This window comes from Myotis daubentonii, chromosome 7 (assembly GCF_963259705.1).
Source record: "Myotis daubentonii chromosome 7, mMyoDau2.1, whole genome shotgun sequence".
Taxonomy (NCBI): Eukaryota; Metazoa; Chordata; class Mammalia; order Chiroptera; family Vespertilionidae; genus Myotis; species Myotis daubentonii.
The window spans coordinates 79,180,579-79,183,868 of NC_081846.1; the positions used below are offsets into that span (position 1 = coordinate 79,180,579).

Sequence of the window (3,290 nt, forward strand, 5' to 3'; positions counted from 1 at the left end):
AAAATCAACCAAAAAAATGAGTTCGCGTGTCACCTCTGACACACGTATCATAGGTTCGCCATCACTGATCCAGATCATATGTTTTTCAAAGCTTCTGCAGTAGAATTTAGCAAAGATGACTTCATCCAGCACAACCAGAAGTCCAAAGCAACAGATGTCCACATAAATAATAGATCACAGTGCAATGTTTGCTTCACAATGGACAAGGATAAGAAGCTCTCCAAACTTGTTGATCCCACCTGTCTTCATTGTATTGGTTGCTCATTTTGACACCAGGGAAATAGAAGCATCTGCTAAAAGTATTCAACATACCTTTGGGTATAGAATATTTATTGTCCTAGGATATTGCTCATCACCATACTAGGAATAGGCAATCACTGGAATTTCTGTATCATTAAACTCTGCATATACCAAAAACTTTCCACTTGGAGACCACCAGAAAACATATTTTGTAGCAAGTGTTTCCTCTGAAAAATAAATACTAGTATATTAATCACAATTGGAGCTTACTCTTAAAATCATTATAAATATTTTAAAGACATTGCATATATCCATTATTGCCCAAAATAATTTATTAAATGTAGATGTGATACATATCCTACTTTGGTTTTGAAAAGATAAGTAATCTGGGTTAAGAGGAATAGATTAGCCTTACACCCTTTATCAAACAGTCTTCTTAGGATTTGACATTAATAAGAAATGTAATTTTAAGATAAATAATAAACATATTAAGAAGAATTAATTTTCCCCTTTGGGGCAACTTCTGGTTCTTACAGTCACCTAAAATAGCCAAAACAAGGAAACTGTAATTATGCTACAGAGTAACATAAACATTGAATGTTGACTTTCTCTCCTGGGAATATTATTTTAAAAAAAACAAAAACAGTTAAGTTCTATATTTATTTAATAAAAAGTAAGGACCAGAAAACCTTTTAAAGTCCAGTTATTTCCTGGATCTTACAGAACCTAGAAAGAGGACAAAATTCACAGAAGTATAACAAATTAAGGATATTTTCCTGAAAAATAATATAAACAGTTGTTTAGTTCTGGAAAAAATATTTTTCTCAAGAAAAAATAAGCCTGAGAAAATGAACTAACACAGCATTTAAGGACCATAAACTTCTTGGAATATAAATTGTTACTACCACTTTATGATGCTCATTAAAAATAAACTCTACCAGTCTGATAAGATTTTGTTCTTTCAGAACATGCACGTCCTGTTCATAGCACAGATAACAGCTTCAGAAATGCCACCATTCATCTCAGCAGCATAGCACTCATCTAAATGCTACTAAATGTATTTAGTCACATATCCATCTCTGTCACATAGGGACCCCCTGGGTCCATCCATGGCAGTGTCCCCTGGCCAATAAAAACAATGGGGAGGAAAGGACATTGTGCTACTTTCTAAAATCACTTTCACTCCTTGTGCAAGAGGAGAATTTGTGATTTGATCTCTTTTCAGATTTTCAATTAAAAGCCTAACACAGCAGCAGTAGAAAGAAGAATACAGCTTACCTTCATAAACCCAGTCTTGGGTTCCATTAAATATTTTATTTTCTTTTCCATTATATGTTATTTGGAAAGGTGGGTTTTCTGGTCTTTGTTTCAAATAGATATTGTTCTGATACACATATGCCTGAAAGTGGCGGTAAGCTAGTAAATACAGGGAAATTCCATAAGAAATACAATTAAGTCTGTATATTTGCATTAATTATTGACCTAATGACTTTTAAAATTGTAGCAATTCAGATGCAAAAAGACTCACAAGTACTATATCACTTTAATAGGTCAAAAAACAACAACTGACTCACATTATCATCTGTTATGATTTTTAAAGTCTATGTCAAATAAAGAATAAAGTCTACTATTTTATTCGTGGTTTTATTACCCAAATAAATAATTATATATATATATATATATATATATATATATATATATATAAAGTAAAATCAATCATATATGTATGTATATATGTATATATATATATATATATATATATATATATATACATACATACAGAAAGTAAAATCAATCTCTGAATATTAATAGCTAGCCAGATGTGATCTTTATTTAGAGTCCTTAAATAAGAGCTTGGACGAAATTTCATGTTGTCTGAAGCTAGTCTGGGAAACTTGTGAAAACCATATTTTTCTTGAGCTTTCTGGCACCATGCATTCTGGCTGAGTATAAGGATAAAGTTTCTGTCTGAGATATTTAAAGAAGTCTATCCATGAGCTTCAGATTTTGTGGAATTCTCAGATGAGTTTCAATTTATCAAAACTCTTCTTGTTTTTAAGCACTGAAAAATAGTAATACATTTATTTATTTTCTTTTAAGCAAGGGAATTTACTAACGGCCAAAATCTATGGCTCCTCTTTTATTTAAATGATTAAATACTTCTATAATTCAAACACTTACTAATTTACTCCCAATAGGTGACCAGCAAATATACTGAATTGGACAAGGAAACTCATTTCTTCTTACAAAATCTCTAGAAGGAAAGAAAGACAGAAAGAAAAAACACACACAAAACCTTCCTGCTCAATGCAAAAAAAAAAAAAAAAATCTTTATAAACAGAAAAAAAATAAACAAACAATAAAATCGAAGAGGCATTCCCTCTGCTTCTTCAAACCTAATGGAAAGAATGTGGCCCCTCAGAACTGGAGAGATGGGCTGGTAGTTGCAGCTCTTCACTAGTTACTTAGAAGTCATTTAGCTTCTCTAGGTCTCCGTTTGCTGGCCTTTGTAGGGAGATAGTCAGTTAAGACAACCTACCTTCTAGGTGTAATGTGAGACGCCTGAAAAAAAGACTCCCTTCCTTCCCTCTCCAAAACAATATCTCCAACCAGGACCTGACATATACCTAATATTTCTACTTTTCTAACTTGTTTAAACTTTGGAAACTATGACGCCTCATAATAAACATTGACTTAGCTTATTAGGTCATGCAGCATGAGCCGAGCGGACAATGAGGGAGCAGGACACTGGACAGACCCGCTTTGATTGGAGAAAGGATGGAGGCCCCAAAAAAGGCAGACCACTGGTACGGCCATGGGAAGCCTGACTGTCGGAGAGCAGTTTAAGGCAGCAGGCCCCTGGGAGGTCTGGAACATATTGAAAGACATCCAAGGGCACAGGCAAGGATGTGACCCAACGGGAAAACGTTCTTCACCTGGTTTACAGTTCTGTCTCAAGCCAGCGTGCCTGTGACCTTTGACATTGTAACACTGCCTGATGTTGCCAAATCCTGTGGCATCACCTACCCAGTCATGCAGACAGTGCCAAG

General features: G+C 34.4%; 1 long non-coding RNA gene across 1 annotated transcript; it reads right to left on the reverse strand.

The window, feature by feature from the left end:
- Nucleotides 1-348: 348 nt before the first annotated feature.
- Nucleotides 349-2,763, reverse strand: LOC132238009 (uncharacterized). The gene is made up of 3 exons (XR_009453714.1): nt 2,422-2,763; nt 1,519-1,639; nt 349-467 (listed from the first exon to the last, which is right to left on the reverse strand). It is a non-coding gene; the product is annotated as an uncharacterized LOC132238009 (long non-coding RNA).
- Between the last annotated feature and the right edge of the window lie 527 nt (nt 2,764-3,290).